The sequence below is a fragment of the Macrotis lagotis genome, chromosome X (genome assembly GCF_037893015.1).
Source record: "Macrotis lagotis isolate mMagLag1 chromosome X, bilby.v1.9.chrom.fasta, whole genome shotgun sequence".
Lineage (NCBI taxonomy): Eukaryota > Metazoa > Chordata > Mammalia > Peramelemorphia > Peramelidae > Macrotis > Macrotis lagotis.
The window spans coordinates 95,626,234-95,639,673 of NC_133666.1; the positions used below are offsets into that span (position 1 = coordinate 95,626,234).

The 13,440-nt window shown below is 36.1% G+C and overlaps 1 protein-coding gene across 16 annotated transcripts in view; it reads right to left on the bottom strand.

The window, feature by feature from the left end:
* SUSD1 (sushi domain containing 1) overlaps nt 1-13,440 on the bottom strand; it is a 396,750-nt gene that overhangs the window by 306,521 nt on the left and 76,789 nt on the right. The window lies entirely within an intron of this gene.

Sequence of the window (13,440 nt, forward strand, 5' to 3'; positions counted from 1 at the left end):
GAAGAAAATGTGAAATATCTCATTGGAAAAACAACTGAACTTGAAAACAGATCCAGAAGAAATAATTTAAAAATTATTGGGCTATCTGAAAGCCATGAACAGGAAAAGAGCCTAGACTTCATTTTTCAAGAAATACTACAGCAAAATTGCCCTGAGATCCTAGAAGCTGAGGGTAAAATAGAAATCGAGAGAATTCACCAATCACCCCCTGAAAGAGATCCCAAAAGAAAAACTTCCAGGAATATTACTCCCAAAGCAAGGAGAAAATTCTAAAAAGATGCCAGAAACAAACAATTCAACTACCAAGGCTCCACAGTCAGGATTACACAGGATCTGGCAGCATCCACATTAAGGGCTCGTAGGGATTGGAATATGATATTCTAGAAGGCAAAAGATCTTGGTTTACAACCAAGAATTAACTACCAGCAAAACTGAAGCATCCTCTTCCAGGGGAAAAGATGGACTTTCAATGAAACAGAGGACTTTCAAACTTTCCTACTGAAACAAGCAGAGCTGAACAGAAAGTTTGATCTCCACATACAGGACTCTGGTGAACCATAGAGGGAGTGGAAGAGAGGAACTAACTATGAGGAACTTGATGATGTGGAACTGTTTATATTCCTGCAGAGGAAGAAGATATTGATTACTCATATGAACTTTCTCATTTATAAGAGCTGTTAGAAGGAACATATATAGACAGGATATAGGAAGGAGTGGAACATAATGATATGATGTAGTAAAGGGATGGAGTCAATGGGCGATGGGGGAATGTACTGGGAGGAAGGAAAAGGAGATGAAGAAGAAGCTGAGAGATGTCACACAAGAGTCAAGAAAAAGCTTTTTCAATGGAGTGGGGGGGAAGGCAAGGGGGACTGAATGAGCCTTCATTCTCATCAGAAATGGCTCAGGGAGGAAGTGGCATACACACTTAATCGGGTGAGGAAATCTGTCTTGCCCTAGAGAAGGATGGGAGAAAAGAGACGGGATGAGGGGGAATGGGGGGAGGGAAGGGGGAAATAAGTGATAGAAGAGAGGGAAAATCAAGGGAGAGGGTTCTCAGATTCAATACACTTTTGGACAGGGCCAGGATGAAAGGAGAGAGAGAATAGAATAAATGGGAGTGGAGAGGAATAGAGTGGAGGTACAGCTAGTAATAGCAACTGTGGGTAAAATATTGAAGCAACTTCTCTGGTGGACTTATGATAAAGAAAGGAACTAACCCCAGAGACAGAGCCATTGGAATCTGAACACAGACTGAAGTACAATTTATTTTTCTCTCTCTCTCTGTTCTTGAGGTTTCTCATCTTCTTTGGGGGGGGGTGGGTTATGTTTATTCTTATAACATTCAATTTACATCAATGTATGGCATGGAAATAATGTAGAGAGATTATCACACAGCCTTCTGTGAGGGGGAAGGGAGGGGGGAAATTGTAGAATTCAGAGCCTTGCAAAAAATGATGGGTATATATTACTATTTTATATAATTGGAAAACAAATTAAGTGTTGAACTCCTGAAAAAACATGGACAAGGAGAAGGTACCTTATCATATCTTCTTTGGGGCTAACTTTGATCATTATGATTTTGCAGCATTCAGTTTCCATTGTTTTGCTTTTCAATTAGTTTACCTTGTTTTAGTCATTGTATACAATATTTTCCTGGTTCTACTTCAACTTGTAGCAGGTAGATTATAATAAAAAAAAATTTACCGTAAACTTAAAAAAGAAAATAAAAGAATGAAGGACAAATATCGTCATCATCATCATCATCATCATCATCATTTGTCAGCACAAGGTCTGATACATAGTAAACTCTTCATATAAGCTTGGTGACTTGACATATGTCAAGTCATGCATTTGGATGGATAATGCATTGAATCCCATTCAGAATCTATCTGAATAGATTATATTGAACTTGTCTAACAGACTCCTGAATAGACTATTTAATATAAATAACGATCTGAGCTCAAGATTTGAAAAGAAGAAGAAATTAGATTGGAAAAAATTATATAGCATTTCAATTATCTTTATTTCAATTTTTTTTAGGTTTTTGGAAGGCAAATGGGGTTAAGTGGCTTGCCCAAGGCCACACAGCTAGGTAATTATTAAATGTCTGAGGCTGGATTTGAACTCAGGTACTCCTGACTCCAGGGCTGGTGCCACCTAGCTGCCACGGTTAATATTTTCAAGAGGTGTAAACCTCAAAACCCAGCTATATCCTTGAAATATTTTATTATAGGACCAAAGGGATTGGAGAGGAGGGAATGTGAAAAGAATGGGGCAGGGAAAATAACCACTGGTTATCTTTTTCTTTCCAAATTAGTTTTTTTTCCAATAATAGTAGAAGCAAAGTTTTGCAGTGGATGCTAGTTCCATATGGTGTAGAAACATGGATAGATCCTTAATAATACCTGAGATGGAAGAAGCAGTTATTCCTAAGTGTCTCTCCTTCCACCCTGTTCCCACTACAAATCAATGAAAGTTTCATTGTCACCATGGTGACAGCCATTTTTCTGGTAGTGGCTACCTGGCACCATCCTTGGCCAGCCATCTGCAAATGGGGGGGGGGGGGGATCTAGGAGAATGGGCATGATTTATGCATGATTTCTTTCAGCATTTCACACACACACACACACACCACACCACACACACACACACACACACACACACACCACACACACAGAGCCCAGCATCCAAAATTTTCTTCACCTCCATACACTAATAATACCCAAATATAATTACAGAGCACTTTAAGTTTTGCAAAGGACTTTATTTAGTATATTATCTTATCCCCACAGTGAACCTAAAAGGTACAAAAGATCTCCTTATCACTACTTTAAAGATAAGTAAACTGAGGTTTGACAGAAGCTAGGTGGTACAATCAATAGACCACCTGGCCTGGAGTCAGGAATACTTGAGCTCAAATCCAACCTCAGACACTTCCTCATTTTGTGACCCTGGGCAAATTACTTAACCCTGTTTGCCTCAGTTTCCTCATGAGCTGGAGAGGAAATGGAAAATAACTCCAATATCTTTGCCAACAAAAACTTCAAATGGGGTCACAAAGAACTGAACACAACTGAAACAAATTAACAATAACAACAACAAAACTGAGTCTTAAAAAGATTAAGAGATTTGCCCTTTGCAACAAATATCAAGAAACTCATTTTCAGAGACAGAATTTGAACTCTTATCTCTCCTGACTGTCATATGCAACACTCTTTCCACTATAGTTCTCCGCCCATGTAGTCTTCTAAAGTCACTTAAGGGTACATGACAAGTTGAGATGGGGAGAAGAAAAGAAAGAGAGAGTACTCCATTCTACTCATACTGCTCCCATACCTGAACTCTGGAATCCAGACAGTAAATTCATAGTGAAGGGTCCTTAAGAGCAACTAGAAGAATAAGATTTAGATAAGAGTTGGGCTTTTGCTATATCATTTAAAAATCAGTTCTTGTCACAAGAAGCTGGTCACAATTGGAAGGCTTTAAGGAAAAAAAGGGATTGTTTCAAGAAAATACAAGCAGGCAAAGCCCCAGAAAGAAAATAAATGTTAAAGTTTCCTCCCCATGATTGTATGATCAAGATTTTCTTTTAATCCATCCCTGCTGCTTTTCTCTGCAATGGTCAATCTATGCCCATATCCAGATTAAGGCAGAACATTAACAAGCAGAAACATCCATTTGGTATGTAGGAAGTTAAAATTACTTCATCACTCTCCATTTCCTGCTGTTCTGCAATCTGTGAGCATTCAAAGACTGTCCATGAGGTCGAGTTGCCCCCAGCTGCCTTTCACAACTTCACCCTGGGGTGGTATCCCCATGTGTTCTGACAGACAGTCTTTGTCGGTATCAAGGGAATGAATGAATGAATGGGAATTCTTGTCTGTCCCTGACAATCCTTCACAATCTGAACTAGAACCCAGAGCTAATGAAGGGCAAAGGCATAAGAGAAAGGAACTAGCAATAGGGACTGGACCTGTGATTTCATTACTATAAGGAACTAGATGAGGACACTAAATCTTATCAATGCAGATCACTGCCTTCTCTGCAATTAGTAATCTTGGAAAGTTAACTAAAGCACTGAGAATTTAAATGATTTGCTCATGGTCACATAGCAAAGAGAAAAGACTTGGTTTCAAATGCAGCTTTCTGTCCACTGTACTTCATGTGAATGACAGAAATTTATCAAAATAAATCTGCTCAAAGGAATCTCTAATGATATTAGTTGAAGGGGTGGGTGGCTAGGTGGCACAGTGGATAAAGCACCAGCCCTGGAGTCAGGAGTACTTGGGTTCAAATCCGATCTCAGACACTTAATAATTGCCTAGCTGCGTGGCCTTGGGCAAGCCACTTAACCCCATTTGCCTTGCCAAAAAATCTAAAAAAAAAAAAAGATATGAGTTGAATACCAATTACATGTTCTGTATAACACCTTTTTCCCAAAACACAAAGGAACAACAATAAGACTAGGGAAGGAATACCAGGGAGAAGACAGTTCAAACACTGGCAAAGTTGTCAGTAAAATCCCACTAACTGATACTAATTGGGGAAAGGCTAAGTTTAATAAAAAGTATAAATTAGTTTGTTTTTGTTTTCGTTTGTTTTTTTTAGAGAAATGTTGCTTCATTATTTTCAGATGCATACTGAAATAATGGAATTAGCTTAAGGCCTACCCCATAGAAGTTATCCTTAAGTCTTCATAGTGGAACTTGCTTTAATAACAAACTAAACACTGGCTTGTTACTAACAATACATACATATACATATATATATATATATATATATATATTTAATACACACACACTTCTGAAGTTCTTGCTAAGAGTTTGCTAAATATATTATTTACACTGCTAAGAAAAACCATAAAAATTGAAAGTACAAACTTTAAACCAACCTTTGTGCCAATTAACACAAATTTTGAATTGATAAGATTTTATTATACAAGCACAAAGAATGGGGCCAAAGGGAAAGAATCTGAGATCCTTCTATTCAGAGGATTTAATAGATCATTCAAAGGAACTGCCAGCAGCAAAAACACATCTAATTTTTTTCAGAGTAATTTAATCTTTCCCTGCCTTTACTTTCCAAGATGAATGTCACAACACAGACAAGTGGCTCACAACTCATTTGGTCTGGTACACTCACTTGATTACTGACCTATCCTTAAATTAGTTCTCTGAGGTGATGGATATAAATCATACTGTAAACTTTCAAGTGACATATACAAATATCAACTATAATTAAAAGGAAGGCAAAGTGCAGAAAGAGGACTTCTGAACAATATCTCAAGTGCTTTACCAACTGTAAAAAAGACCTTACTGCTCACCATGGAAGTCTGATGTAATAATGCAGTTTCACCCAAGAATATTCCATGTTCTCAAAATAATAGGTCTTAAATTTCCTTATACTCAGCCAACACATATCCTCATTTTCAATAGCATCTAAGGTAAGTTGGCAGCTGTCAGATGAAGCTACACCTTAGCCTTCATGGAACCATAGCTGTTGGTGATATCATAGAATAGGTTCCAGTTTGGGAACAATTTGAAGTGGAAGACTGCTGAGGGTTCTTTCAACTTAGAGATCCTATGATTCTAGTATAAGTAGGAGACTTTAAGAGTCATTAGGTATAGGTATCAAGTTTGTGTGATTTATTTATCTTCAGATCTTCCAGATGATTTTGACTATAGAGACAGAATCTTTCTCTATTATTCAGATGGTGAGTTCTAGAGAAGGAATAGAACCTCATCCCAATGGGTATACTGTATTATTCACTGTTATGAACACCTCTTCTCCATATGATATCCCCGAATCCCCAATAATTGTGAGTCTAGAAAAATCAACCCAGACTCTGAATTGGAATGGTATAAACTTCAGAGGTTTTCTAATTCCATTAACAATTCAAACAAGAATCCTTTTTCTAGCATCCTCAAAAATTGGTTATATAGCCCCAATTTGGATATACCATCTACCCAGGCATAGGTTATTCTATTTCACCTTACCATGACTTGATAGTAAGTTTTTCCTCACAGAGTTGAAATCTACCTCTCTGAGACTTCCACCCACTGATCCCTGTTGCATCCCCTGGAGGCAATCAATTAATTAATATTTTGTAAGTGCCTACTATGTCAGACACTATGCTAAATGCTGGCTGACTCTTACCTTCCTGGTAACTCTTCCTTCATATGTCAATCCTTCAAATACTTGAGGATTTTATCACTTCTGCCTTAGTCTTCTCATGCTAAAAACTTCCAAGTCCATCGATTAATACTCACAAGCCTCTCACTGTTTTTCTAGTTCATCAATGCCCATCCTAAAATGTGGCATATGGAACTGAGAACAATCATCCAGATAGATTTTATCTAAATAAAGGAGAATACAATGGAACCTGTCTTATCTTGGATAGTTTGTTTCTCTTAACACCCTTTAACATTGCATCAGTATTTCTGTCTACTATGTCATACTGCTGACATGTTGAGTTTATGGCCTTCTACAAATGCCAGTTCCTCTTTACACAAACTTATCTAAACTTATAATGACTTTCCTTCATCTTGTACATTTGCAAGAAGTTTTTTCAGAGTTTTTTCAATTTTTCAGAATTTACAGAGTTTTTTGTGTTTCACTGCTTAGTGGTGATTCTGGATTAATGGAGAGAATACTCATGCAAAATTGAGTGCCTACGTGAAGGGTGGAATTTGTATGAGGGTTTTGAATAAAAAATATTTTTTCCTTCTATGAGATACAAATGTGGTTCTAGATTTTCTTCTAGAGTTGAGGAAGAGATGTTTGGAGAAAGAGAAAAGAGTCTTTCCCCTATGAAACTCACACTAACTCTTTCCTTCACACAGGAATGCAGCATTTTGTCAACATGTTTATCCACACCTATGCATAACATTCTTGCTTTGAAAAGTCAAATTATATATTATATATATATATGATTTTTATTATCTCTATTTAAATTTAATTATATTAGATTTGGTTCAGTAGTCTTGTCTTTTGAAAGTTTTTAAGATACTGATAAAAAAAATAACTGGAAACAAGGTCAATGCACATCCATTGGGGAATGACTAAACAAACTGTAGCATGTGAATAAAATACATTCTTTATTGTTCAGAAAAAAATAATGAGTATGAACAATGAAGGAAAACTAAGAAGAATTTTACAAACTGAATCAGAGTGAAACAACAAGAACATACATGATAACTATAATTGTACAACAGATTAAAGTTGGAGTCAGAAAAATCTGGATTTAAACCCTGTTATTGGTATTTCTTAGTGGTGTAACCATGGGCAAGTCTTTTAACTTCCCTAAATGCCAGTTTCCTCATCTGTAAAATAGAGATAATAATACTTGGAATCCCCCTAGAGGTTAGTAAAGAGACACAAAAGAAGTAAAGAATGTAAAAAGAAAATGATTTTTTTTCCCAAGAGCAAGACAAGAACAAGCCTCTGCATATTTGCACTAACAAATCTTAGTTCAGAAAAACAAGTAATGAAACATCCACATCCCTCTCTACTCTTTTGCAAAGATGTGAAGGACTATAGGAACAGAATGTGATATCATATGCAATTGTTCTGTAGAATATTTTTGTCTAACTGATTTTCTTTTAACAAAAATAAACAAAGTTTTCCAGGGTATTGAAAAAACTTGAGCACATGACTGCCAAGGTGATGCCTATGATTTTTGAGAAAATAGAGAGACAGACATGGAACACTATTGTTCTATTAGAAACCAGGAGGGACGGGATTTCAGGGAAACCTGGAGGGATTTGCATGAACTGATGCTGAGTGAGATGAGCAGAGTCAGAAAAACACTATACACACTAACAGCAACATGAGAGTGATGTTCAACCTTGAAGGACTTGCTCATTCCATCAGTGCAACAATTGGGAACAATTTTGGACTGTCTGCAAAGGAGAGTGCCATATGTATCCAGATAAAGAGCTGTGGAGTTTGAACAAAGTGCAAGGACTATTCCCTTTAATTTAGAAAAAAACAGATATCTTATTGTCTGATCTTGTTACCTCTTAGACTTCTGTTCTCTAAGGATATGATTTCTCTCTCATCACACCCAATTTGGATCAAGGTACAACATGGAAACAAAGTAAAGACTGACAGAGTGCTTTCCGTGGGGGTGTGGGGGGAGGGAAGCAAGATTGGGGGGAAAATTGTAAAACTCAAATAATATCTTTAATAAAAATAAATTTAAAAAAAAGAAAATAGAAAATTTGGAATTGGATAAATATGGTCCCAGGGCAGCAAAGGAGCACAGCTGACAGAAGGCCAAGCCTGAAGGCAGGAAGACTTATCTTCACTTGGCCTCAGACACTTGCTAGCTATGTGATGCTGGGCAAGTCACTTAACTCTGTCTTAAGTTTCCTTATCTGTAAAATGGACTGAAGAAGGAAATGGCAAACCAATCCTTATCTTTACCAAGAAAACCTCAAATAGGAAAGAAAGAAAGAAGGAAAGAAAACCTCAAATGGAGTTGTGAAAAATCAGGACATATATGGAGTGACTAAACAACTACCACTCAAAAAATGGTCCCGTTTTCAAAAAAGGAAATTCTTTGACATCATAGTTAAGGAACTTGACTTCATATTATTAAAAAGATAGTCTATGATCATTATAAAAGAGAAATGATTATAATATGGATTTATCAAGAATTGGATCATAAAATATATATTTATAAATTACTTGTAAAATAAGTTTGGGATTTTTTTGATGTCTTATTTTTATATCACATTCATTTCTGGATAGAGCCCTTTCTCCCACCATAGAACTGAACCCTGTGAAGTAACTAGTACAATTATTATCATTATACTATTGTATAAATAGACTCAGCAAGTGGGATCTCTTTCTACATATTTAGTATCAAATCTGGATCCTCTCACTCCAAGTTCAGCACTTTTCCCACGCTGTCATGATGACTAGACCTACTCTGTAGATTAAGAGAAAGAGAACATCAAAAGGAGTGGTCATAACCCAAAGACTCCAGCTTCTGGGCCAAGAACTATTTGACAAACTGCTGGAAAAACTGGAAAATAGTATAACAGAAACTAGGCATAGACCAATATCTCACAACCTATACTTAGTTAAGGTCGAAATGGGTGCAGGATTTAGACATAGCAGATGATACCATAGCCAATTAGAAGAACAAAGAATAGTTTATCTCTCAGATCTATGGAGAGAGGAGTTTATGATAAAATAAGATAAAACAGATAATTTTGATTATATTAAATTTAAAAGTTTTTGCACAAGTAAAATCAAACCAACCAAGTTTGAAAGGAATGTGAAAAGTGGAGAAACTATTTTTAAAGCTAGCATTTTTTTTTAGTTTTTTGTAAGACAATGGGGTTAAATAGCTTGCCCAAAGCCACACAACTACGTAATTATTAAGTGTCTGAGGCCAGATTTGAACTCAGGTACTCCTGACTCCAGGGCCGGTGCTTTATCCACTGCACAGCCCCACAGCTAGCATTTCTGATAAAGGATTAATTTCTAAAAAATATGAAGAATTGAGTCAAATTTATAAGAACACAAGTAATTCCCCAATTGATAAGTGGTCGAAGAATATGAGCAGGCAGTTTTCAAATGGAGACATTAAATATCTATAATTAAATGAAAAAATGTTCTGAATTATTACTGATTAGAGAAATGCAAATTAAAACAACTGTGAGGTACCACCTCACAACCATCAGGTTGGTCAATATGACAAAAAAGGAAAATAATCCATATTGGAGGGGATGTGAGAAACCTGGGACACTGATGTATTGTTGGTGGATTTGGGATTCAATCATTCTAGAGAGCAATTTGGAACTATGCCCTAAGGGCAATAAAACTCTATATACCTTTTGATCTAGCAATCCTACTATGCTCTATCCCAAAGACATCTTAAAAAAGGAGAGTAGACCTTCATATAAAAATATTTAAAGCAGCTAGTTTTGTAGGGCAAAGAACTGGAAACTGAGAGGATGCCCATCAATTGGGGAATGGTTGAACAAATTGTGGTATATGAATGTGATAGAGTGTTATTTTTCTGTAAGAATTCTTGAACCAAAAAAAAAAGAATTATTGAACCAATGGCAGGGACATGAGATGAGGGGCAGCAGATAAGGCAGTCAGTACTCACCTCTGATTGAGGAGGGTTGAGCACATACACCTGGATGCATGCTGTAAATGTGCCAGCTGTATAAGCTCAACCCTTCACAATCAAGAGGTGAGGCTCAACTTTGCTTCACTTGCCACCCCCTCACCAGACATCCTGGGTGGACTTTGGAAAAGCCTGGGAAGACTCAATGGACTAATGCTGAATGAAAAAAAGTAGAACTAGGAGAACATTGAACATGTTAATAGCAACACTGTGTTACATCATGGAAACAATGTAAAGACTAACAAACTGCCTTCTGTGGGGGTGGGGGAGGGAAGTGAGATGGGGGGAGATTGTAAAATTCAAAATAATATTTTTTTATTTAATTTATTTATCTGTGATAACAGTAACTATGATAGACTTAGTTCTCTCATCAGCAGTACAATGATCAAAGACATTCTAAAGGACTTGTAAAATATCATCCACAATCAGAGAAAGAACTATAGAAACTAAAACACACAATTTCTAATTTTTTAAATTAGTTCTATGCTTTCTGTTTTTTTAATCTCTCATGGTTGTTTTTTAAAGATTTTATTTTGAGTTTTACAATTTTTCCCCTAATCTTACTTCCCACCCCCATAGAAGGCAATTTGCCAGTCTTTGCAGTGTTTCCATCTCATGGTTGTTTTTTAAACTTTTATTCTGATTCTTCTTTCACAGCATGACTAATAAGAAAATATGTTTAACAAAGAGAAATACCCATATCAGATTCTTTGCTGTCAAGGGGAGGGAAGGGAGAAAAATATGGAACTCAAATTCTTACCAAAAATGACTGTTGAAAAAACTACCTTTCCATGTAGTTAGAAAAATAAATTTATTTTTAAAATAAAACATGTTGAAAAAATTTTTAAAGGAGTGGTCATTTATATTATTTTTTGCAGTTAGGGTTAAATGACTTGCCCAGGTTCACACAGCTAATAAGTGAATGTTCACTTCTGCCTTCAAGCTTCAGTTTCAGCTCCATTTTATATATTCTGTCACTCACTACCCCATTAATGCATCAGAGTCATGAAGAACTGGGTTTTTTCCCTTCTTTCTTTCCAACACAATCACTAAGCCTACAAAAAAACTTTAAATCATTCAGCTCTTTTAAAATGTCTCTAAAACAAAACAAAAAACCCCAACTACAAAGACAGCTTCTACTGTTTTGTAAGCTATTTATGGGGGGGGGGGGGGTAATGGTGAAATGGTACTACTATATGTGGTAAATCTCAAATTGAGTGGAACATAAGATAAAATAGAATCTTGTAAGTTCTAAGATTCTGAGTTCTTGCTATATTCCCTCCCCCACCTACCCACCAGGTTTAATTTCACAGAAAGTCACTTATGCAGCCAGATGGAAAGTAATTTGCTATCAAAGCCATTCAGGATATTCTGAAATGGATTTCAGCTATTTCCCAATATTCTTTCCAAGAGTAAATCACACTATATCTCTATGCCTTGGTACCAATAAAAAGGAAAATTAAGTAGAACTTATCATTTCAGGACAGAAAGAAGCTAAAACCTGGTTCTTTCTTTTCTTCTTTTCTATCCTTTGATTACTTCAAAAACTGCCATATTTTAAATTTAAGTAAACCTGTGGGAGCCCCTCATAGTCCTGGTTGGTTACTTTTCCTTCCTCACCATTATCATTACAAAAACAAAAAGCAAACTAGAAAACCAGAGTGATGCGATATATGATTCAGGTTTCAGTGTCATTTTGAATGCACTGAAAATTATGAGTATCTGACCCTTCTCTTATCTTCAACTAATAGTAACCAGAGACATTTGTGACCTTGGGTAAATCTCTCAATCATTTCTGTTTCCTCATCTATAAAATGAGGGAGCTGGACTAGATGACCTTCTAGCTCTAAATCTATGACCTGATATCTTGCCTAGAGAAACCATGAATCAACTGAAATTCCTCTTCCTCACTCAGATTACATAATATTTTAATATATCCTTATTTATTTTGTTAAATATTTCCCAATTACATGTAAAAAAATTTAACTTTTCAAAATTGAATTCTAAGTTCTCTCCTACCCTTCCTTCCCCTTCTCCTTGAGAAGGCAAGTAATTTCCATTTCAAAATCATTCAAACTCCCAAAATGTTAGTTTCACATTAGCAATGTGCCATCCATGAATCAACCCCAAATGAAGTATCAAAGGTTTTCCTCTTATGAGGGGATGTGAGCATTGAACTCAATTAATGGAATAAACACATTTTAGACTGAACAGGCACATCTTCCCCATTACATATCTTCCTTTTTTAGATATATTTCGCATCTAGGCTCTGGATAAGTACAGGCCCCTATCAATAACTCAGACAGACACATCACATGAGCTCCTGATAGCCCAGTCTATAGAATTATCAACCAGTATCATCCAGAACAAACATTGAGAAACCAGAAAAAAACAATGGAGTTCCACAATTGTTGAAGGCTCTATTACTTCTATCTCACTTTCTCTGGGTGAGCCAGAAAGACTAATAACTTTGATTACTGTGTATCAGTCCTAATAATAGCACATAACATTGAAATACTTTCTCCTTTTCAACCCTCTTGAGATCAGCTTTGTAGTACAAGAAGCCAATTGTGTTTCTTCATGCTCAAAACCAATTCCTAAATTTCAAGGGCCACAGTAACTGATCACTGAAAGGACACAAAACAATCTGATTTAGCTTCAGTCCCCCCCACACACACACACACACCATTTGTTGGAGAGACCTAAGGGTGACCCAATGAACCCCCATGACCTCTTTTCCCAGAAAATAGGAGGGGAGAGGTACCAGACTTATGGTTTCATTAATATAAGGAAATCTTAGCTGAAGAAACTCCCTCTATTAATGCAGATTCATACCTTTTTACTGTGACTTATACTTTGATTTATATTAACCTAATATATAATTTTATTATATATTACAATATTAAATATATACTGTATATTATATGAACATTATATCAATATAGTGTTTCAAATTATATAGGTATAGTAAATATATTAGTATATATATATATATATATATATATATATATATAATTAGAATTGTCTAGAGCACTGAATTAAAATGTTAAAATGATTTTCCCAAGGTCACAGGGCCAGTAAGTTTCAGATTCAGATGAAGAACTTGAACTCAGGCTTTTCCTAATGCCAAAGCCAATTTTCTTAACTATACCATAGTTGCTTCTCAGAACCTCTCAAGATGATCCCCAAAGAAAAAACTCCCATGGTTCCAGAGCCCACAATACCATTACCAAGTTGTAGAAGCTTCCAGGATCTCTCGTGTATTATGATTCAGCAGCAAAAACAAAAGA